The sequence below is a fragment of the Schistocerca americana genome, unplaced genomic scaffold (genome assembly GCF_021461395.2).
Source record: "Schistocerca americana isolate TAMUIC-IGC-003095 unplaced genomic scaffold, iqSchAmer2.1 HiC_scaffold_13, whole genome shotgun sequence".
Taxonomy (NCBI): domain Eukaryota; kingdom Metazoa; phylum Arthropoda; class Insecta; order Orthoptera; family Acrididae; genus Schistocerca; species Schistocerca americana.
In genome coordinates, this window is record NW_025725371.1 from 14,865,394 (window position 1) to 14,891,491 (window position 26,098).

Sequence of the window (26,098 nt, forward strand, 5' to 3'; positions counted from 1 at the left end):
CCACTGCAGGTTCAATGTATTCCTTTTACATACACATTGACGATGAAACACTGCAATTACATCGGAATTAAATACAAAAGTCACAATGCCACCTTAAGTGCAAAAGGTGTGCGACTTCTTAGAGTATGTGCTTTGATCCTTTCCTATGAGACCAGTATTAGTTTCCGATACACCACTGCAGGTTCAGTGTATTCCTTTTACATACACATTGACGATGAGACACTGAAATTACATCGGAATTAAATACAAAAGGCACAATGCCGCCTTAATTGCAAGAAGAGTGAGACTTCTTAGAGTCTTTGCTTTGATCCTTTCCTATGAGACCAGTTATAGTTTCCGATACACCACTGCAGGTTCAATGTATTCCTTGGACCTTCACATTAACGATAAAACACAGATATCAAGTCGGAATTAAATACAAAAGGCCCAATGATGCCTTAAGTACAAGAATAGAGACTCTACTTACAGTCGGTGTTTTGATCCTTTCCTGTGAGACCAGTATTAGTTTGCGATACACCACTGCAGGTTCAATGTATTCCTTTTACATACACATTGACGATGAAACACTGAAATTACATCGGAATTAAATACAAAAGGCACAAGCCACCTTAAGTGCAAAAGGAGTGAGACTTCTTAGAGTATGTGCTTTGATCCTTTGCTATGAGACCAGTATTAGTTTCCGATAACCCACTGCAGGTTCAATGTATTCCTTTTACATACACATTGACGATGAAACACTGAAATTACATCGGAATTAAATACAAAAGGCACAATGCCGCCTTAAGTGCAAGAAGAATGAGACTTCTTAGAGTCTTTGCTTTGATCCTTTCCTATGAGACCAGTTATAGTTTCCGATACACCACTGCAGGTTCAATGTATTCCATGGACCTTCACATTAACGATGAAACACAGAAATCAAGCCGGAATTAAATACAAAAGGCACAATGCCGCCTTCAGTACAAGAATAGAGACTCTTCTTACAGTCTGTGTATTGATCCTATCCTGTGAGACCAGTATTACTTTGCGATACACCACTGCAGGTCTAATCGATTCCTTTTATATACACATTGACGATGAAACACTGAAATTACATCGGAATTAAATACAAAAGGCACAATGCCAACTTAAGTGCAAAAGGAGTGAGACTTCTTAGAGTATGTGCTTTGATCCTTTCCTATGGGACCAGTATTAGTTTCTGATACAGCGCTGCAGGTTCAATGTATTCCTTTTACATACACATTGACGATGAAACACTGAAATTACATCGGAATTAAATACAAAAGGCACAATGCCACCTTAACTGCAAAAGGAGTGAGACTACTTAGAGTATGTGCTTTGATCCTTTCCTATGAGACCAGTATTAGTTTCCGATACACCACTGCAGGTTCAATGTATTCCTTTTACATACACATTGACGATGAAACACTGATATTACATCGGAATTAAATACAAAAGGCACAATGCCACCTTAACTGCAAAAGGAGTGAGACTTCTTAGAGTATGTGCTTTGATCCTTTCCTAAGAGACCAGTATTAGTTTCCGATACACCAATGCAGGTTCAATGTATTCCTTTTACATACACATTGACAATGAAACACTGAAATTACATCGGAATTAAATACAAAAGTCACAATGCCACCTTAAGTGCAAAAGGAGTGAGACTTCTTAGAGTATGTGCTTTGATCCTTTCCTATGAGACCAGTATTAGTTTCCAATACACCACTGCAGGTTCAGTGTATTCCTTTTACATACACATTGACGATGAAACACTGAAATTACATCGGAATTAAATACAAAAGGCACAATGCCGCCTTAAGTGCAAGAAGAGTGAGACTTCTTAGAGTCTTTGCTTTGATCCTTTCCTATGAGACCAGTTATAGTTTCCGATACACCACTGCAGGTCCAATGTATTCCTTGGACCTTCACATTAACGATGAAACACAGATATCAAGTCGGAATTAAATAAAAAATGCCCAATGCCGCCTTAAGTCCAAGAATAGAGACTCTTGTTACATTCGGTGCTTTGATCCTGTCCTGTGAGACCAGTATTAGTTTGCGATACACCACTGTAGGTTCAATGTATTCCTTTTCCATACACATTGACGATGAAACACTGAAATTACATCGGAATTAAATACAAAGGGCACAATGCCACCTTAAGTGCAAAAGGAGTGAGACTTCTTTGAGTATGTGCTTTGATCCTTTGCTATGAGACCAGTATTAGTTTCCGATACACCACTGCAGGTTCAATGTATTCCTTTTACATACACATTGACGATGAAACACTGAAATTACATCGGAATTAAATACAAAAGGCACAATGCCACCTTAACTGCAAAAGGAGTGAGACTTCTTAGAGTATGTGCTTTGATCCTTTCCTATGAGACCAGTATTAGTTTCCGATACACCACTGCAGTTTCAATGTATTCCTTGGACCTTCACATTAACGATGAAACACAGAAATCAAGACGGAATTAAATACAAAAGGCACAATGCCGCCTTAAGTACAAGATTAGAGACTCTTCTTACAGTCTGTGTTCTGATCCTTTCCTGTGAGACCAGTATTAGTCTGCGATACACCACTGCAGGTTCAATCTATTCCTTTTACATACACATTGACGATGAAACACTGAAATTAAATCGGAATTAAATAGAAAAGGCACAATGCCATCTTAACTGCAAAAGGAGTGAGACTTCTTAGAGTATGTGCTTTGATCCTTTCCTATGCGACCAGTATTAGTTCCGATACACCACTGCAGGTTCAATGTATTCCTTTTACATACACATTGACGATGAAACACTGAAATTACATCGGAATTAAATACAAAAGGCACAATGCCACCTTAAGTGCAAAAGGAGTGAGACTTCTTACAGTATGTGCTTTGATACTTTCCAATGAGACCAGTATTAGTTTCCGATACACCACTGCAGGTTCAATGTATTATTTTTACATACACATTGACGATGAAACACTGAAATTACATCGGAATTAAATACAAAAGGCACAATGCCGCCTTAAGTGCAAGAAGAGTGAGACTTCTTAGACTCATTGCTTTGATCCTTTCCTATGAGACCAGTTATAGTTTCCGATACACCACTGCAGGTTCAATGTATTCCTTGGACCTTCACATTAACGATGAAACACAGAAATCAAGTCGGAATTAAATACAAAAGGCACAATGCCGCCTTCAGTACAAGAATAGACCCCCTTCTTACAGTCTGTGTTTTGATACTTTCCTGTGAGACCAGTATTACTTTGCGATACACCACTGCAGGTCCAATCTATTCCTTTTATATACACATTGACGATGAAACACTGAAATTACATCGGAATTAATTACAAAATGCACAATGCCAACTTAAGTGCAAAAGGAGTGAGACTTCTTAGAGTATGTGCTTTGATCCTTTCCTATGAGACCACTATTAGTTTCCGATACACCACTGCAGGTACAGTGTATTCCTTTTACATACACATTGACGATGAAACACTGAAATTACATCGTAATTAAATACAAAATTCACAATGCCACCTTAACTTCAGAAGGAGTGAGACAACTTAGAGTATGTGCTTTGATCCTTTCCTATGGGAACAGTATTAGTTTCCGATACAGCACTGCAGGTTCAATGTATTCCTTTTACATACACATTGACGATGAAACACTGAAATTACATCGGAATTAAATACAAAAGGCACAATGCCACCTTAACTGTAAAAGGAGTGAGACTTCTTAGAGTTTGTGTTTTGATCCTTTCCTATGAGACAAGTATTAGTTTCCGATACACCACTGCAGGTTCAATGTATTCCTTTTACATACACATTGACGATGAAACACTGATATTACATCGGAATTAAATACAAAAGGCACAATGCCACCTTAACTGCAAATGGAGTGAGACTTCTTAGAGTATGTGCTTTGATCCTTTCCTAAGAGACCAGTATTAGTTTCCGATACACCAATGCAGGTTCAATGTATTCCTTTTACATACACATTGACGATGAATTACTGAAATTACTTCGGAATTAAATACAAAAGTCACAATGCCACCTTAAGTGCAAAAGGAGTGAGGCTTCTTAGAGTATGTGCTTTGATCCTTTCCAATGAGACCAGTATTAGTTTCCGATACACCACTGCAGGTTCAGTGTATTCCTTTTACATACACATTGACGATGAAACACTGAAATTACATCGGAATTAAATACAAAAGGCACAATGCCACCTTAACTGCAAAAGGAGTGAGGCTTCTTAGAGTATGTGCTTTGATCCTTTCCTATGAGACCAGTATTAGTTTCCAATACACCACTGCAGGTTCAATGTATTCATTTTACATACTCATTGACGATGAAACACTGTAATTACATCGGAATTAAATACAAAAGGCACAATGCCACCTTAACTGCAATAGGAGTGAGACTTCTTAGAGTATGTGCTTTGATCCTTTCCTATGAGACCAGTATTAGTTTCCGATACACCACTGCAGTTTCAATGTATTCCTTCTACATACACATTGACGATGAAACACTGAACATACATGGGAATTAAATACAAAAGTCACAATGCCACCTTAAGTGCAAAAGGAGTGAGGCTTCTTAGAGTATGTGCTTTGATCCTTTCCAATGAGACCAGTATTAGTTTCCGATACACCACTGCAGGTTCAGTGTATTCCTTTTACATACACATTGACGATGAAACACTGAAATTACATCGGAATTAAATACAAATGGCACTATGCCGCCTTAAGTGCAAGAAGAGTGAGACTTCTTAGAGTGTTTGCTTTGTTCCTTTCCTATGAGACCAGTTATAGTTTCCGATACACCACTGCAGGTTCAATCTATTCCTTGGACCTTCACATTAACGATGAAACACAGATATCAAGTCGGAATAAAATACAAAATGCCCAATGCCGCCTTAAGTACAAGAATAGAGACTCTCGTTACAGTCGGTGTTTTGATCCTTTCCTGTGAGACCAGTATTAGTTTGCGATACACCACTGCAGGTTCAATGTATTCCTTTTACATACACATTGACGATGAAACACTGAAATTACATCGGAATTAAATACAAAAGGCACGATGCCACCTTAACTGCAAAAGGAGTGAGACTTCTTAGAGTATGTGCTTTGATCCATTCCTATGAGACCAGTATTAGTTTCCGATACACCACTGCAGGTTCAATGTATTCCTTGGACCTTCACATTAACGATGGAACACAGAAATCAAATCGGAATTGAATAAAAAAGGCACAATGCCGCCTTAAGTACAAGATTAGAGACTCTTCTTACAGCCTGTGTTTTGACCTTTCCTGTTAGACCAGTATTAGTTTGCGATACACCACTGCAGGTTCAATCTATTCCTTTTACATACACATTGACGATGATACACTGAAATTACATCGGAATTAAATACAAAAGGCACAATGCCATCTTAACTGCAAAAGGAGTGAGACTTCTTAGGGTATGTGCTTTGATCCTTTCCTTGAGACCAGTATTAGTTCCGATACACCACTGCAGGTTCAATGTATTCCTTTTACATACACATTGACGATGAAACACTGAAATTACATCGGAATTAAATACAAAAGGCACAATGCCGCCTTAAGTGCAAGAAGAGTGAGACTTCTTAGAGTCTTTGCTTTGATCCTTTCCTATGAGACCAGTTATAGATTCCGATACACCACTGCAGGTTCAATGTATTCCTTGGACCTTCACATTAACGATGAAACACAGAAATCAAGTCGGAATTAAATACAAAAGGCACAATGCCACCTTAAGTGCAAAAGGAGTGAGACTTCTTAGAGTATGTGCTTTGATCCTTTCCTATGAGACCAGTATTAGTTTCCGATACACCACTGCAGGTTCAGTGTATTCCTTTTACATACACAATGACGATGAAATACTGAAATAACATCGGAATTAAATACAAAAGGCACAATGCCACCTTAACTGCAAAAGGAGTGAGACTTCTTAGAGTATGTGCCTTGATCCTTTCTTATGAGACCAGTATTAGTTTCCGATACACCACTGCAGTTTCAATGTATTCCTTTTACATACACATTGACGATGAAACACTGAAATTACATCGGAATTAAATACAAAAGGCACAATGCCACCTTAACTGCAAAAGGAGTGAGACTTCTTAGGATATGTGCTTTGATCCTTTCCTATGAGACCAGTATTAGTTTCCGATACACCACTGCAGGTTCAATGTATTCCTTTTACATACACATTGACGATGAAACACTGAAATTACATCGGAATTAAATACAAAAGGCACAATGCCACCTTAACTGCAAACGGGGTGAAACTTCTTAGAGTATGTGCTTTGATCCTTTCCTATGAGACCAGTATTAGTTTCCGATACACCACTGCAGGTTCAATGTATTCCTTTGACATACACATTGACGATGAAACTCTGAAATTACATCGGAATTAAATACAAAAGGCACAATGCCACCTTAAGTGCAAAAGGAGTGAGTCTTCTTAGAGTATGTGCTTTGATCCTTTCCTATGAGACCAGTATTAGGGTCCGAATACACCACTGCAGGTTCAATGTATTCCTTTTACATACACATTGACGATAAAACACTGAAATTACATCGGAATTAAATACAAAAGGCACAATGCCACCTTAACTGCAAAAGGAGGTAGGCTTCTTAGAGTATGTGCTTTGATCCTTTCCTATGAGACCAGTATTTGTTTCCAATACACCACTGCAGGTTCAATGTATTCATTTTACATACACATTGACGATGAAACACTGAAATTACATCGGAATTAAATACAAAAGGCACAATGCCACCTTAACTGCAAAAGGAGTGAGACTTCTTAGAGTATGTGCTTTGATCCTTTCCTATGAGACCAGTATTAGTTTCCGATACACCACTGCAGGGTCAATGTATTCCTTTTACATACACATTGACGATGAAACACTGAAATTACATCGGAATTTAATACAAAAGGCACAATGCCATCTTAACTGCAAAAGGAGTGAGACTTCTTAGGGTATGTGCTTTGATCCTTTCCTATGAGACCAGTATTAGTTTCCGATACACCACTGCAGGTTCAATGTATTCCTTTTACATACACATAGACGATGAAACACTGAAATTACATCGGATATAAATACAAAAGGCACAATGCCACCTTAAGTGCAAAAGGAGTGAGACTTCTTAGAGTATGTGCTTTGATCCTTTCCTATGAGACCAGTATTAGTGTCCGAATACACCACTGCAGGTTCAATGTATTCCTTTTACATACACCTTGACGATGAAACACTGAAATTACATCGGAATTAAATACAAAAGGCACAATGCCACCTTAACTGCAAAAGGAGTGAGGCTTCTTAGAGTATGTGCTTTGATCCTTTCCTATGAGACCAGTATTAGTTTCCAATACACCACTGCAGGTTCAATGTATTCATTTTACATACTCATTGACGATGAAACACTGTAATTACATCGGAATTAAATACAAAAGGCACAATGCCACCTTAACTGCAATAGGAGTGAGACTTCTTAGAGTATGTGCTTTGATCCTTTCCTATGAGACCAGTATTAGTTTCCGATACACCACTGCAGTTTCAATGTATTCCTTCTACATACACATTGACGATGAAACACTGAACATACATGGGAATTAAATACAAAAGGCAAAATGCCACCTTAAGTGCAAAAGGAGTGAGACTTCTTAGAGTATGTGCTTTGATCCTTTCCTATGAGACCAGTATTAGTTTCCGATACACCACTGCAGGTGCAATGTATTCCTTTTACATACACATTGACGATGAAATACTGAAGTTACATCGGAATTAAATACAAAAGGCACAATGCCGCCTTAAGTGCAAGAAGAGTGAGACTTCTTAGAGTCTTTGCTTTGATCCTTTCCTATGAGAACAGTTATAGTTTCCGATACACCACTGCAGGTACAATGTATTCCTTGGACCTTCACATTAACGATGAAACACAGAAATCAAGTCGGAATTAAATACAAAAGGCACAATGCCGCCTTAAGTACAAGAATAGAGACTCTTCTTACAGTCGGTGTTTTGATCCTTTCCTGTGAGACCAGTATTAGTTTGCAATACACCATTGCAGGTTGAATGTATTCCTTTTACATACACATTCACGTTGAATCAATGAAATTACATCGGAATTAAATACAAAAGGCACAATGCCACCTTAAGTGCAAAAGGAGTGAAACTTCTTAGTGTATGTGCTTTGATCCTTTCCTATGAGACCAGTATTAGTTTCCGATACACCACTGCAGGTTCAATGTATTCCTTTTACATACACATTGACGATGAAACACTGAAATTACATGGGATATAAGTACAAAAGGCACAATGCCACCTTAAGTGCAAAAGGAGTGAGACTTCTTAGAGTATGTGCTTTGATCCTTTCCTATGAGACCAGTATTAGTGTCCGAATACACCACTGCAGGTTCAATGTATTCCTTTTACATACACCTTGACGATGAAACACTGAAATTACATCGGAATTAAATACAAAAGGCACAATGCCACCTTAACTGCAAAAGGAGTGAGGCTTCTTAGAGTATGTGCTTTGATCCTTTCCTATGAGACCAGTATTAGTTTCCAATACACCACTGCAGGTTCAATGTATTCATTTTACATACACATTGACGATGAAACACTGAAATTACATCGGAATTAAATACAAAAGGCACAATGCCACCTTAACTGCAATAGGAGTGAGACTTCTTAGAGTCTTTGCTTTGATCCTTTCCTATGAGACCAGTTATAGTTACATCGGAATTAAATACAAAAGGCACAATGCCGCCTTAAGTGCAAGAAGAGTGAGACTTCTTAGAGTCTTTGCTTTGATCCTTTCCTATGAGACCAGTTATAGTTTCCGATACACCACTGCATGTTCAATGTATTCCTTGGACCTTCCCGTTAACGATGAAACACAGAAATCAATTCAATTTATTCATTTTACATACACATTGACGATGAAACACTGAAATAACATCGGAATTAAATACAAAAGGCACAATGCCACCTTAACTGCAAAAGGAGTGAGGCTTCTTAGAGTATGTGCTTTGATCCTTTCCTATGAGACCAGTATTAGTTTCCGATACAGCACTGCAGGTTCAATGTATTCCTTTTACATACACATTGACGATGAAACACTGAAATTACATCGGAATTAAATACAAAAGGCACAATGCCACCTTAACTGCAAAAGGAGTGAGACTTCTTAGAGTATGTGCTTTGATCCTTTCCTATGAGACCAGTATTAGTTTCCGATACACCACTGCAGGTTCAATGTATTCCTTTTACATATACATTGACGATGAAACACTGAAATTACATCGGAATTAAATACGAAAGGACCAATGCCACCTTAACTGCAAAAGGAGTGAGACTTCTTAGAGTATGTGCTTTGATCCTTTCCTATGAGACCAGTATTAGTTTCCGATACACCACTGCAGGTTCAATGTATTCCTTTTACATACACATTGACGATGAAACACTGAAATTACATCGGAATTAAATACACAAGGCACAATGCCGCCTTATGTGCAAGAAGAGTGAGACTTCTTAGAGTCTTTGCTTTGATCCTTTCCTATGAGACCAGTTATAGTTTCCGATACACCACTGCAGGTACAATGTATTCCTTGGACCTTCACAATAACGATGAAACACAGAAATCAAGTCGGAATTAAATACAAAAGGCACAATGCCGCCTTAAGTACAAGAATAGAGACTCTTCTTACAGTCGGTGTTTTGATCCTTTCCTGTGAGACCAGTATTAGTTTGCAATACACCATTGCAGGTTGAATGTATTCCTTTTACATACACATTCACGTTGAATCAATGAAATTACATCGGAATTAAATACAAAAGGCACAATGCCACCTTTAGTGCAAAAGGAGTGAAACTTCTTAGTGTATGTGCTTTGATCCTTTCCTATGAGACCAGTATTAGTTTCCGATACACCACTGCAGGTTCAATGTATTCCTTTTACATACACATTGACGATGAAACACAGAAATTACATCGGATATAAATACAAAAGGCACAATGCCACCTTAAGTGCAAAAGGAGTGAGACTTCTTAGAGTATGTGCTTTGATCCTTTCCTATGAGACCAGTATTAGTGTCCGAATACACCACTGCAGGTTCAATGTATTCCTTTTACATACACCTTGACGATGAAACACTGAAATTACATCGGAATTAAATACAAAAGGCACAATGTCACCTTAACTGCAAAAGGAGTGAGGTTTCTTAGAGTATGTGCTTTGATCCTTTCCTATGAGACCAGTATTAGTTTCCAATACACCACTGCAGGTTCAATGTATTCATTTTACATACACATTGACGATGAAACACTGAAATTACATCGGAATTAAATACAAAAGGCACAATGCCACCTTAACTGCAATAGGAGTGAGACTTCTTAGAGTATGTGCTTTGATCGTTTCCTATGAGACCAGTATTAGTTTCCGATACACCACTGCAGTTTCAATGTATTCCTTCTACATACACATTGACGATGAAACACTGAAATTACATGGGAATTAAATACAAAAGGCAAAATGCCACCTTAAGTGCAAAAGGAGTGAGACTTCTTAGAGTATGTGCTTTGATCCTTTCCTATGAGACCAGTATTAGTTTCCGATACACCACTGCAGGTGCAATGTATTCCTTTTACATACACATTGACGATGAAATACTGAAGTTACATCGGAATTAAATACAAGAGGCACAATGCCGCCTTAAGTGCAAGAAGAGTGAGACTTCTTAGAGTCTTTGCTATGATCCTTTCCTATGAGAACAGTTATAGTTTCCGATACACCACTGCAGGTACAATGTATTCCTTGGACCTTCACATTAACGATGAAACACAGAAATCAAGTCGGAATTAAATACAAAAGGCACAATGCCGCCTTAAGTACAAGAATAGAGACTCTTCTTACAGTCGGTGTTTTGATCCTTTCCTGTGAGACCAGTATTAGTTTGCAATACACCATTGCAGGTTGAATGTATTCCTTTTACATACACATTCACGTTGAATCAATGAAATTACATCGGAATTAAATACAAAAGGCACAATGCCACCTTAAGTGCAAAAGGAGTGAAACTTCTTAGTGTATGTGCTTTGATCCTTTCCTATGAGACCAGTATTAGTTTCCGATACACCACTGCAGGTTCAATGTATTCCTTTTACATACACATTGACGATGAAACACTGAAATTACATGGGATATAAATACAAAAGGCACAATGCCACCTTAAGTGCAAAAGGAGTGAGACTTCTTAGAGTATGTGCTTTGATCCTTTCCTATGAGACCAGTATTAGTGTCCGAATACACCACTGCAGGTTCAATGTATTCCTTTTACATACACCTTGACGATGAAACACTGAAATTACATCGGAATTAAATACAAAAGGCACAATGCCACCTTAACTGCAAAAGGAGTGAGGCTTCTTAGAGTATGTGCTTTGATCCTTTCCTATGAGACCAGTATTAGTTTCCAATACACCACTGCAGGTTCAATGTATTCATTTTACATACACATTGACGATGAAACACTGAAATTACATCGGAATTAAATACAAAAGGCACAATGCCACCTTAACTGCAATAGGAGTGAGGCTTCTTAGAGTCTTTGCTTTGATCCTTTCCTATGAGACCAGTTATAGTTACATCGGAATTAAATACAAAAGGCACAATGCCGCCTTAAGTGCAAGAAGAGTGAGACTTCTTAGAGTCTTTGCTTTGATCCTTTCCTATGAGACCAGTTATAGTTTCCGATACACCACTGCATGTTCAATGTATTCCTTGGACCTTCCCGTTAACGATGAAACACAGAAATCAATTCAATGTATTCATTTTACATACACATTGACGATGAAACACTGAAATAACATCGGAATTAAATACAAAAGGCACAATGCCACCTTAACTGCAAAAGGAGTGAGGCTTCATAGAGTATGTGCTTTGATCCTTTCCTATGAGACCAGTATTAGTTTCCGATACAGCACTGCAGGTTCAATGTATTCCTTTTACATACACATTGACGATGAAACACTGAAATTACATCGGAATTAAATACAAAAGGCACGATGCCACCTTAACTGCAAAAGGAGTGAGACTTCTTAGAGTATGTGCTTTGATCCATTCCTATGAGACCAGTATTAGTTTCCGATACACCACTGCAGGTTCAATGTATTCCTTGGACCTTCACATTAACGATGGAACACAGAAATCAAATCGGAATTGAATAAAAAAGGCACAATGCCGCCTTAAGTACAAGATTAGAGACTCTTCTTACAGCCTGTGTTTTGACCTTTCCTGTTAGACCAGTATTAGTTTGCGATACACCACTGCAGGTTCAATCTATTCCTTTTACATACACATTGACGATGATACACTGAAATTACATCGGAATTAAATACAAAAGGCACAATGCCATCTTAACTGCAAAAGGAGTGAGACTTCTTAGGGTATGTGCTTTGATCCTTTCCTTGAGACCAGTATTAGTTCCGATACACCACTGCAGGTTCAATGTATTCCTTTTACATACACATTGACGATGAAACACTGAAATTACATCGGAATTAAATACAAAAGGCACAATGCCGCCTTAAGTGCAAGAAGAGTGAGACTTCTTAGAGTCTTTGCTTTGATCCTTTCCTATGAGACCAGTTATAGATTCCGATACACCACTGCAGGTTCAATGTATTCCTTGGACCTTCACATTAACGATGAAACACAGAAATCAAGTCGGAATTAAATACAAAAGGCACAATGCCACCTTAAGTGCAAAAGGAGTGAGACTTCTTAGAGTATGTGCTTTGATCCTTTCCTATGAGACCAGTATTAGTTTCCGATACACCACTGCAGGTTCAGTGTATTCCTTTTACATACACAATGACGATGAAATACTGAAATAACATCGGAATTAAATACAAAAGGCACAATGCCACCTTAACTGCAAAAGGAGTGAGACTTCTTAGAGTATGTGCCTTGATCCTTTCTTATGAGACCAGTATTAGTTTCCGATACACCACTGCAGTTTCAATGTATTCCTTTTACATACACATTGACGATGAAACACTGAAATTACATCGGAATTAAATACAAAAGGCACAATGCCACCTTAACTGCAAAAGGAGTGAGACTTCTTAGGATATGTGCTTTGATCCTTTCCTATGAGACCAGTATTAGTTTCCGATACACCACTGCAGGTTCAATGTATTCCTTTTACATACACATTGACGATGAAACACTGAAATTACATCGGAATTAAATACAAAAGGCACAATGCCACCTTAACTGCAAACGGGGTGAAACTTCTTAGAGTATGTGCTTTGATCCTTTCCTATGAGACCAGTATTAGTTTCCGATACACCACTGCAGGTTCAATGTATTCCTTTGACATACACATTGACGATGAAACTCTGAAATTACATCGGAATTAAATACAAAAGGCACAATGCCACCTTAAGTGCAAAAGGAGTGAGTCTTCTTAGAGTATGTGCTTTGATCCTTTCCTATGAGACCAGTATTAGGGTCCGAATACACCACTGCAGGTTCAATGTATTCCTTTTACATACACATTGACGATAAAACACTGAAATTACATCGGAATTAAATACAAAAGGCACAATGCCACCTTAACTGCAAAAGGAGGTAGGCTTCTTAGAGTATGTGCTTTGATCCTTTCCTATGAGACCAGTATTTGTTTCCAATACACCACTGCAGGTTCAATGTATTCATTTTACATACACATTGACGATGAAACACTGAAATTACATCGGAATTAAATACAAAAGGCACAATGCCACCTTAACTGCAAAAGGAGTGAGACTTCTTAGAGTATGTGCTTTGATCCTTTCCTATGAGACCAGTATTAGTTTCCGATACACCACTGCAGGGTCAATGTATTCCTTTTACATACACATTGACGATGAAACACTGAAATTACATCGGAATTTAATACAAAAGGCACAATGCCATCTTAACTGCAAAAGGAGTGAGACTTCTTAGGGTATGTGCTTTGATCCTTTCCTATGAGACCAGTATTAGTTTCCGATACACCACTGCAGGTTCAATGTATTCCTTTTACATACACATAGACGATGAAACACTGAAATTACATCGGATATAAATACAAAAGGCACAATGCCACCTTAAGTGCAAAAGGAGTGAGACTTCTTAGAGTATGTGCTTTGATCCTTTCCTATGAGACCAGTATTAGTGTCCGAATACACCACTGCAGGTTCAATGTATTCCTTTTACATACACCTTGACGATGAAACACTGAAATTACATCGGAATTAAATACAAAAGGCACAATGCCACCTTAACTGCAAAAGGAGTGAGGCTTCTTAGAGTATGTGCTTTGATCCTTTCCTATGAGACCAGTATTAGTTTCCAATACACCACTGCAGGTTCAATGTATTCATTTTACATACTCATTGACGATGAAACACTGTAATTACATCGGAATTAAATACAAAAGGCACAATGCCACCTTAACTGCAATAGGAGTGAGACTTCTTAGAGTATGTGCTTTGATCCTTTCCTATGAGACCAGTATTAGTTTCCGATACACCACTGCAGTTTCAATGTATTCCTTCTACATACACATTGACGATGAAACACTGAACATACATGGGAATTAAATACAAAAGGCAAAATGCCACCTTAAGTGCAAAAGGAGTGAGACTTCTTAGAGTATGTGCTTTGATCCTTTCCTATGAGACCAGTATTAGTTTCCGATACACCACTGCAGGTGCAATGTATTCCTTTTACATACACATTGACGATGAAATACTGAAGTTACATCGGAATTAAATACAAAAGGCACAATGCCGCCTTAAGTGCAAGAAGAGTGAGACTTCTTAGAGTCTTTGCTTTGATCCTTTCCTATGAGAACAGTTATAGTTTCCGATACACCACTGCAGGTACAATGTATTCCTTGGACCTTCACATTAACGATGAAACACAGAAATCAAGTCGGAATTAAATACAAAAGGCACAATGCCGCCTTAAGTACAAGAATAGAGACTCTTCTTACAGTCGGTGTTTTGATCCTTTCCTGTGAGACCAGTATTAGTTTGCAATACACCATTGCAGGTTGAATGTATTCCTTTTACATACACATTCACGTTGAATCAATGAAATTACATCGGAATTAAATACAAAAGGCACAATGCCACCTTAAGTGCAAAAGGAGTGAAACTTCTTAGTGTATGTGCTTTGATCCTTTCCTATGAGACCAGTATTAGTTTCCGATACACCACTGCAGGTTCAATGTATTCCTTTTACATACACATTGACGATGAAACACTGAAATTACATGGGATATAAGTACAAAAGGCACAATGCCACCTTAAGTGCAAAAGGAGTGAGACTTCTTAGAGTATGTGCTTTGATCCTTTCCTATGAGACCAGTATTAGTGTCCGAATACACCACTGCAGGTTCAATGTATTCCTTTTACATACACCTTGACGATGAAACACTGAAATTACATCGGAATTAAATACAAAAGGCACAATGCCACCTTAACTGCAAAAGGAGTGAGGCTTCTTAGAGTATGTGCTTTGATCCTTTCCTATGAGACCAGTATTAGTTTCCAATACACCACTGCAGGTTCAATGTATTCATTTTACATACACATTGACGATGAAACACTGAAATTACATCGGAATTAAATACAAAAGGCACAATGCCACCTTAACTGCAATAGGAGTGAGACTTCTTAGAGTCTTTGCTTTGATCCTTTCCTATGAGACCAGTTATAGTTACATCGGAATTAAATACAAAAGGCACAATGCCGCCTTAAGTGCAAGAAGAGTGAGACTTCTTAGAGTCTTTGCTTTGATCCTTTCCTATGAGACCAGTTATAGTTTCCGATACACCACTGCATGTTCAATGTATTCCTTGGACCTTCCCGTTAACGATGAAACACAGAAATCAATTCAATTTATTCATTTTACATACACATTGACGATGAAACACTGAAATAACATCGGAATTAAATACAAAAGGCACAATGCCACCTTAACTGCAAAAGGAGTGAGGCTTCTTAGAGTATGTGCTTTGATCCTTTCCTATGAGACCAGTATTAGTTTCCGATACAGCACTGCAGGTTCAATGTATTCCTTTTACATACACATTGACGATGAAACACTGAAATTACATCGGAATTAAATACAAAAGGCACAATGCCACCTTAACTGCAAAAGGAGTGAGACTTCTTAGAGTATGTGCTTTGATCCTTTCCTATGAGACCAGTATTAGTTTCCGATACACCACTGCAGGTTCAATGTATTCCTTTTACATATACATTGACGATGAAACACTGAAATTACATCGGAATTAAATACGAAAGGACCAATGCCACCTTAACTGCAAAAGGAGTGAGACTTCTTAGAGTATGTGCTTTGATCCTTTCCTATGAGACCAGTATTAGTTTCCGATACACCACTGCAGGTTCAATGTATTCCTTTTACATACACATTGACGATGAAACACTGAAATTACATCGGAATTAAATACACAAGGCACAATGCCGCCTTATGTGCAAGAAGAGTGAGACTTCTTAGAGTCTTTGCTTTGATCCTTTCCTATGAGACCAGTTATAGTTTCCGATACACCACTGCAGGTACAATGTATTCCTTGGACCTTCACAATAACGATGAAACACAGAAATCAAGTCGGAATTAAATACAAAAGGCACAATGCCGCCTTAAGTACAAGAATAGAGACTCTTCTTACAGTCGGTGTTTTGATCCTTTCCTGTGAGACCAGTATTAGTTTGCAATACACCATTGCAGGTTGAATGTATTCCTTTTACATACACATTCACGTTGAATCAATGAAATTACATCGGAATTAAATACAAAAGGCACAATGCCACCTTTAGTGCAAAAGGAGTGAAACTTCTTAGTGTATGTGCTTTGATCCTTTCCTATGAGACCAGTATTAGTTTCCGATACACCACTGCAGGTTCAATGTATTCCTTTTACATACACATTGACGATGAAACACAGAAATTACATCGGATATAAATACAAAAGGCACAATGCCACCTTAAGTGCAAAAGGAGTGAGACTTCTTAGAGTATGTGCTTTGATCCTTTCCTATGAGACCAGTATTAGTGTCCGAATACACCACTGCAGGTTCAATGTATTCCTTTTACATACACCTTGACGATGAAACACTGAAATTACATCGGAATTAAATACAAAAGGCACAATGTCACCTTAACTGCAAAAGGAGTGAGGTTTCTTAGAGTATGTGCTTTGATCCTTTCCTATGAGACCAGTATTAGTTTCCAATACACCACTGCAGGTTCAATGTATTCATTTTACATACACATTGACGATGAAACACTGAAATTACATCGGAATTAAATACAAAAGGCACAATGCCACCTTAACTGCAATAGGAGTGAGACTTCTTAGAGTATGTGCTTTGATCGTTTCCTATGAGACCAGTATTAGTTTCCGATACACCACTGCAGTTTCAATGTATTCCTTCTACATACACATTGACGATGAAACACTGAAATTACATGGGAATTAAATACAAAAGGCAAAATGCCACCTTAAGTGCAAAAGGAGTGAGACTTCTTAGAGTATGTGCTTTGATCCTTTCCTATGAGACCAGTATTAGTTTCCGATACACCACTGCAGGTGCAATGTATTCCTTTTACATACACATTGACGATGAAATACTGAAGTTACATCGGAATTAAATACAAGAGGCACAATGCCGCCTTAAGTGCAAGAAGAGTGAGACTTCTTAGAGTCTTTGCTATGATCCTTTCCTATGAGAACAGTTATAGTTTCCGATACACCACTGCAGGTACAATGTATTCCTTGGACCTTCACATTAACGATGAAACACAGAAATCAAGTCGGAATTAAATACAAAAGGCACAATGCCGCCTTAAGTACAAGAATAGAGACTCTTCTTACAGTCGGTGTTTTGATCCTTTCCTGTGAGACCAGTATTAGTTTGCAATACACCATTGCAGGTTGAATGTATTCCTTTTACATACACATTCACGTTGAATCAATGAAATTACATCGGAATTAAATACAAAAGGCACAATGCCACCTTAAGTGCAAAAGGAGTGAAACTTCTTAGTGTATGTGCTTTGATCCTTTCCTATGAGACCAGTATTAGTTTCCGATACACCACTGCAGGTTCAATGTATTCCTTTTACATACACATTGACGATGAAACACTGAAATTACATGGGATATAAATACAAAAGGCACAATGCCACCTTAAGTGCAAAAGGAGTGAGACTTCTTAGAGTATGTGCTTTGATCCTTTCCTATGAGACCAGTATTAGTGTCCGAATACACCACTGCAGGTTCAATGTATTCCTTTTACATACACCTTGACGATGAAACACTGAAATTACATCGGAATTAAATACAAAAGGCACAATGCCACCTTAACTGCAAAAGGAGTGAGGCTTCTTAGAGTATGTGCTTTGATCCTTTCCTATGAGACCAGTATTAGTTTCCAATACACCACTGCAGGTTCAATGTATTCATTTTACATACACATTGACGATGAAACACTGAAATTACATCGGAATTAAATACAAAAGGCACAATGCCACCTTAACTGCAATAGGAGTGAGGCTTCTTAGAGTCTTTGCTTTGATCCTTTCCTATGAGACCAGTTATAGTTACATCGGAATTAAATACAAAAGGCACAATGCCGCCTTAAGTGCAAGAAGAGTGAGACTTCTTAGAGTCTTTGCTTTGATCCTTTCCTATGAGACCAGTTATAGTTTCCGATACACCACTGCATGTTCAATGTATTCCTTGGACCTTCCCGTTAACGATGAAACACAGAAATCAATTCAATGTATTCATTTTACATACACATTGACGATGAAACACTGAAATAACATCGGAATTAAATACAAAAGGCACAATGCCACCTTAACTGCAAAAGGAGTGAGGCTTCATAGAGTATGTGCTTTGATCCTTTCCTATGAGACCAGTATTAGTTTCCGATACAGCACTGCAGGTTCAATGTATTCCTTTTACATACACATTGACGATGAAACACTGAAATTACATCGGAATTAAATACAAAAGTTACAATGCCACCTTAACTGCAAAAGGAGTGAGACTTCTTAGAGTATGTGCTTTGATCCTTTCCTATGAGACCAGTATTAGTTTCCGATACACCACTGCAGGTTCAATGTATTCCTTTTACATACACATTGACGATGAAACACTGAAATTACATCGGAATTATATACGAAAGGCACAATGCCACCTTAACTGCAAAAGGAGTGAGACTTCTTAGAGTATGTGCTTTGATCCTTTCCTATGAGACCAGTATTAGTTTCCGATACACCACTGCAGGTTCAATGTATTCCTTTTACATACACATTGACGATGAAACACTGAAATTACATCGGAATTAAATACAAAAGGCACAATGCCACCTTAACTGCAAAAGGAGTGAGACTTCTTAGAGTATGTGCTTTGATCCTTTCCTATGAGACCAGTATTAGTTTCCGATACACCACTGCAGGTTCAATGTATTCCTTTTACATACACATTGACGATGAAACACTGAAATTACATCGGAATTAAATACACAAGGCACAATGCCGCCTTATGTGCAAGAAGAGTGAGACTTCTTAGAGTCTTTGCTTTGATCCTTTCCTATGAGACCAGTTATAGTTTCCGATACACCACTGCAAGTTCAATGTATTCCATGGACCTTCACATTAACGATGAAACACAGAAATCAAGACGGAATTAAAAACAAAAGGCACAATGCCGCCTTAAGTACAAGAATAGAGACTCTTCTAACAGTCGGTGTTTTGATCCTTTTCTGTGAGACCAGTATTAGTTTGCAATACACCACTGCAAGTTGAATGTATTCCTTTTACATACAAATTGACGATGAAACACTGAAATTACATCGGAATTAAATACAAAAGGCACAATGCCACCTTAAGTGCAAAAGGAGTGAGACTTCTTATTGTATGTTATTTGATCCTTTCCTATGAGACCATTATTAGTTTCCGATACACCACTGCAGGTTCAATGTATTCCTTTTACATACACATTGACGATGAAACACTGAAATTACTTCGGAATTAAATACAAAAGGCACAATGCCACCTTAACTGCAAATGGAGTGAGACTTCTTAGAGTATGTGCTTTGATCCTTTCCTATGAGACCAGTATTAGTTTCCGATACACCACTGCAGCTTCAATGTATTCCTTTTACATACACATTGACGATGAAACACTTAAATTACATCGGAATTAAATACAAAAGGCACAATGCCACTTTATGGGCAAAAGGAGTGAGACTTCTTTGAGTATGTGCTTTGATCCTTTCCTATGAGACCAGTATTAGTTTCCAAATACACCACTGCAGGTTCAATGTATTCCTTTTACATACACATTGACGATGAAGTACTGAAATTACATCGGAATTAAATACAAAATGCACAATGCCACCTTAACTGCAAAAGGAGTGAGGCTTCTTAGAGTATGTGCTTTGATCCTTTCCTATGAGACCAGTATTAGTTTCCGATACACCACTGCAGATTCAATGTATTCAGTTTACATACACATTGACGATGAAACACTGAAATTACATCGGAATTAAATACAAAAGGCACAATGCCACCTTAACTGCAAAAGGAGTGAGACTTCTTAGAGTATGTGCTTTGATCCTTTCCTATGAGACCAGTATTAGTTTCTGATACACCACTGCAGGTTCAATGTATTCCTTTTACATACACATTGACGATGGAACACTGAAATTACATCGGAATTAGATACAAAAGGCACAATGCCACCTTATGTGCAAAAGGAGTGAGACTTCTTAGAGTAAGTGCTTTGATCCTTTCCTATGAGACCAGTATTAGTTTCCGATACACCACTGCAGGTTCAATGTATTCCTTTTACATACACATTGACGATGAAACACTGAAATTACATCGGAATTAAATACAAAAGGCACAATGCCGCCTTAAGTGCAAGAAGAGTGAGACTTCTTAGAGACTTTGCTTTGATCCTTTCCTATGAGACCAGTTATAGTTTCCGATACACCACTGCAGGTTCAATGTATTCCTTGGACCTTCCCGTTAACGATGAAACACAGAAATCAAGTCGGAATTAAATACAAAAGGCACAATGCCGACTTAAGTACAAGAATAGAGACTCTTCTTACAGTCGGTGTTTAGATCCTTTCCTGTGAGACCAGTATTAGTTTGCGATACACCACTGCAGGTTCAATGTATTCCTCTTACATACACATTGACGATGAAACACTGAAATTACATCGGAAATAAATACAAAAGGCACAATGCTACCTTTAGTGCAAAAGGAGTGAGACTTCTTAGAGTATGTGCTTTGGTACTTTCCTAAGAGACCAGTATTAGATTCCGATACACCACTGCAGGTTCAATGTATTCCTTTTACATACACATTGACGATGAAACACTGAAATTACATCGGAATTAAATACAAAAGGCACAATGCCACCTTAACTGCAAAAGGAGTGAGACTTCTTAGTGTATGTGCTTTGATCCTTTCCTATGAGACCAGTATTAGTTTCCCATACACCACTGCAGGTTCAATGTATTCCTTTTACATACACATTGACGATGAAACACTGAAATTACATCGGAATTAAATACAAAAGGTACAATGCCACCTTAACTGCGAAAGGAGTGAGACTTCATAGAGTATGTGCTTTGAGCCTTTCCTATGAGACCAGTATTACTTTCCGATACACCACTGCAGGTTCAATGTATTCCTTGGACCTTCACATTAACGATGATACACAGAAATCGCCTCGGAATTAAATACAAAAGGCACAATGCCGCCTTTAGTACAAGAATAGAGACCCTTCTTACAGTCTGTGCTTTGATCCTTTCCTGTGAGAACAGTATTAGTTTCCGATACACCACTGCAGGTTCTATGTATTCCTTGCACATTCACATTGACGATGAAACACAGAAATCGCATAGGAATTAAATACAAAAGGCACAATGCCGCCGTAAGTACAAGAATAGGGACTCCTCCTACATTCGGTGTTTTGATCCTTTCCTGTGAGACCAGTATTAGTTACCGATACACCACTGCAGGTTCAATGTATTCCTTTTACATACACATTGACGATGAAACACTGAAATTGCATCGGAATTAAATAAAAAAGCAAAATGCCATCTTAACTGCAAGAGGAGTGCGACTTCTTAGAGTCTGTGCTTTGATCCTTTCCTGAGAGACCAGTATTAGTTTCCGATACACCACTGCTGGTTCAATGTATTCCTTCTACCTTCACATTGTCGATGAAACACAGAAATCGCATCGGAATTAAATACAAAAAGCACAATGCCGCCTTACGTACAAGAATAGAGACTCTTCTTACAGTCGGAAATTTGATCCTTTCCTGTGACACCAGAATTAGTGTCCGATACGCCACTGCAGGTTCAACGTATTCCTTCGACATTCACATTGACGATGAAACACTGAAATTACATCGGCATTAAATACAAAAGGCACAATGCCGCTTTAAATGCAAGAAGAGTGAGACTTCTTAGCGTATGTGTTTTGATTCTTTCCTATGAGACCAGTATTAGTTTCCGATACACCACTGCAGGTTCAATGTGTTCCTTTTACATACACATTGACGATGAAACACTGAAATTACATCGGAATTAAATACAAAAGGCACAATGTCGCCTTATGTGCAAGAAGAGTGAGAATTCTTAGAGTCCGTGCTTTGATCCTTTCCTGTGAGACCAGTATTAGTTTCCGATACACCACTGCAGGTTCAATGTATTCATTTCACATACAAATTGACGATGAAACACTAAAATTACATCGGAATTAAATACAAAAAGCACAATGCCACCTTAAGTGCAAAAGTAGTGAGACTTCTTAGAGTATGTGCTTTGATCTTTTCCTATGAGACCAGTATTAGTTTCCGATACACCACTGCAGGTTCAATGTTATCCTTTTACATACACATTGACGATGAAACTCTGAAATTACATCGGAATTAAATACAAAAGGAACAATGCCACCATAAGTGCAAAAGGAGAGAGACTTCTTAGAGTATGTGCTTTGATCCTTTCCTATGAGACCAGTTATAGTTTCCGATACACCACTGCAGGTTCAATGTATTCCATGGACCTTCACATTAACGATGAAACACAGAAATCGAGTCGGAATTAAATACAAAAGGCGCAATGCCGCCTTAAGTACTAGAATAGAGACACTTCTTACAGTCGGCGTTTTGATCCTTTCTTGCGAGACCAGTATTAGTTGGCGATACACCACTGCAGGTTCAATGTATTCCTTTTACATACACATTGACGATGAAACACAGACATTACATCGGAATTAAATACAAAAGGCACAATGCCACCTTAACTGCAAAAGGAGTGAGACTTTTTAGAGTGTGTGCTTTGATCCTTTCCTATGAGACCAGTATTAGTTTCCGATACACCACTGCAGGTTCAATGTATTCCTTTTACATACACATTGACGATGAAACACTGAAATTACATCGGAATTAAATACAAAAGGCACAATGCCACCTTAACTGCAAAAGGAGTGAGACTTCTTAGAGTATGTGCTTTGATCCTTTCCTATGAGACCAGTATTAGTTTCCGATACACCACTTCACGTTCAATGTATTCCTTTTACATACACATTAACGATGAAACACTGAAATTAAATCGGAATTAAATACAAAAGGCACAATGCCAACTTAACTGCAAAAGGAGTGAGACTTCTTAGAGTATGTGCTTTGATCCTTTCGTATGAGACCAGTATTAGTTTCCGATACACCACTGCAAGTTCAATGTATTCCTTTTACATACACATTGAAGATGAAACACTGAAATTACATCGGAATTAAATACAAAAGGCACAATGCCGCCTTAAGTGCAAGAAGAGTGAGACCTCTCAGAGTCTTTGCTTTGATCCTTTCCTATGAGACCAGTTATAGTTTCCGATACACCACTGCTGGTTCAATGTATTCCTTGGACCTTCACATTGACGATGAAACACAGAAATCGCATCGGAATTAAATACAAAAAGCGCAATGCCGCCTTAAGTACAAGAATAGAGACTCTTCTTACAGTCGGTGCTTTGATCCTTTCCTGACTTCTCAGACTCTGTGCTTTGATCCTTTCCTATGAGACCAGTATTAGTTTCCGGTACACCACTCCACGTTCTCTGTATTCCTTGGACACTTACATTGACGACAAAACACAGAAATCGCATCGGAATTAAATACAAAAGGAACAATGCCGCCTTAAGTACAAGAATAAAGACTCTTCTGACAGTCGGTGCTTTGATCCTTTCCTATGAGACCAGTATTAGTTTCTGATACACCACTGCAGGTTCAATGTATTCCTTTTACATACAGATTGACGATGAAACACTGAAATTACATAGGAATTAATTACAAAAGGCACAATGCCGCCTTAAGTGCAAGAAGAGTGAGATTTCTTAGAGTCTGTGATTTGATCCATTCCTGTGAGACCAGTATTAGTTTCCGATACACCACTGCAGGTTCAATGTATTCCTTGGACCTTCACATTAACGATGAAACACAGAAATCGCGTCGGAATTAAATACAAAAGGCACAATGCCACCTTAAGTGCAAAAGGAGTGAGACTTCTTAGAGTCTGTGCTTTGATCCTTTCCAATGAGACCAGTTCTTGCTTCCGATACACCACTGCAGGTTCAATGTATTCCTTTTACATGCACATTCACGATGAAATACTGAAATTACATCGGAATTAAATACAAAAGGCACAATGCCACCTTAAGTGCAATAGGAGTGAGACTTCTTAGAGTCTGTGTTTTGATCCTTTCCTATGAGACCAGTATTAGTTTCCGATACACCACTGCAGGTTCAATGTATTCCTTTTACATACACATTGACGATGAAACACTGAGATTACATCGGAATTAAATACAAAGGGCACAATGCTACCTTAAGTGCGCAAGGAGTGAGTCTTCTTACAGTCTGTCCTTTGATCCTTTCCTATGAGACCAGTATTAGTTTCCGATACACCACTGCAGGTTCAATGTATTCCTTTTACATACACATTGACGATGAAACACTGAAATTACATCGGAATTAATTACAAAAGGCACAATGCCGCCTTAAGTGCAAGAAGAGTGTGAGTTCCTAGAGTCTGTGCATTGATCCTTTCCTGTGAGACCAGTATTAGTTTCCGATACACCACTGCAGGATCAATGTATTCCTTGGACCTTCACATTAACGATGATACACAGAAATCGCCTCGGAATTAAATACAAAAGGCACAATGCCGCCTTTAGTACAAGAATAGAGACCCTTCTTACAGTCTGTGCTTTGATCCTTTCCTGTAAGAACAGTATTAGTTTCCGATACACCACTGCAGGTTCTATGTATTCCTTCCACATTCACATTGACGATGAAACACAGAAATCGCATAGGAATTAAATACAAAAGGCACAATGCCGCCGTAAGTACAAGAATAGGGACTCCTCCTACATTCGGTGTTTTGATCCTTTCCTGTGAGACCAGTATTAGTTACCGATACACCACTGCAGGTTCAATGTATTCCTTTTACATACACATTGACGATGAAACACTGAAATTGCATCGGAATTAAATAAAAAAGCAAAATGCCATCTTAACTGCAAGAGGAGTGCGACTTCTTAGAGTCTGTGCTTTGATCCTTTCCTGAGAGACCAGTATTAGTTTCCGATACACCACTGCTGGTTCAATGTATTCCTTCTACCTTCACATTGTCGATGAAACACAGAAATCGCATCGGAATTAAATACAAAAAGCACAATGCCGCCTTACGTACAAGAATAGAGACTCTTCTTACAGTCGGAAATTTGATCCTTTCCTGTGACACCAGAATTAGTGTCCGATACGCCACTGCAGGTTCAATGTATTCCTTCGACATTCACATTGACGATGAAACACTGAAATTACATCGGCATTAAATACATAAGGCACAATGCCGCTTTAAATGCAAGAAGAGTGAGACTTCTTAGCGTATGTGTTTTGATTCTTTCCTATGAGACCAGTATTA